The 708-nt window shown below is 36.4% G+C and overlaps 1 protein-coding gene across 1 annotated transcript in view; it reads left to right on the top strand.

The window, feature by feature from the left end:
• Positions 1 to 708, top strand: part of LOC111669286 (low choriolytic enzyme-like) — a 5,020-nt gene that overhangs the window by 2,296 nt on the left and 2,016 nt on the right. The window lies entirely within an intron of this gene.

The raw sequence follows: 708 nt of genomic DNA, 5'->3' as shown, positions 1-708 counted from the left end.
AGCAGAAGTTGCTCTTTACAAAGTATATGTGATAACGAAAGCTATGGAGATGTTCCTACAAGACTCTCAGCGACACAGTCCAAGTCTAGGACGATGTGCCCGTGTGACCAGTTCAGCTCTATGGCTGCACAGCGAACGAGTAAAACCCCGAGTTCTGCTTAAACCTGTGGAGTTGCTGTAAACATAGTTTGGAGTGAGAGGACTCGGGCTGAGGCCGCTGAACGACGGCAGCTCTCACTTCTTATCAGACCTTTTCCATCTCCTCTCACCTCTGACTGCAGCAACTTTACTCTGCATTAGTCATATTTATTTTATTTACTTTTTTATATTTTACTTTATATTTTAAGTTGTTTTACTGGTTTGTCCTTTTATTCTATTATTACTTTCTGGGTTGTTTTCCATTTAATTTAAATTTCTGGCTATTTATTCTATTTTTACTTATATTTCTGGTTGTACTCACTTCCGAACATCTCCTCTCTTTTAGCATTTTATTATTTTATCTTTAGTATTTGGCCTTATGTCTGCTTTATCTTTATCACTCTATCATTATCTTTGCTTTTCATTCTTCAGTGTTTCTTCACTTCCTGTTATCATTGTCTTAATATTTATTGTTTTTTTATCTATTACTTGGTCAACTATTGTTCTGTGTGTAAATGGGTGTATCTATGTGTTGTTTGTGTGTGTGTGTGTGTGTGTGTGTGTGTGTGT

This window comes from Seriola lalandi, unplaced genomic scaffold (assembly GCF_002814215.2).
Source record: "Seriola lalandi dorsalis isolate HSWRI2012SDOR001 ecotype SW California unplaced genomic scaffold, Sedor1 jcf7180002054784, whole genome shotgun sequence".
NCBI lineage: Eukaryota > Metazoa > Chordata > Actinopteri > Carangiformes > Carangidae > Seriola > Seriola lalandi.
This window is presented reverse-complemented; position numbering and strand designations above follow the sequence as displayed.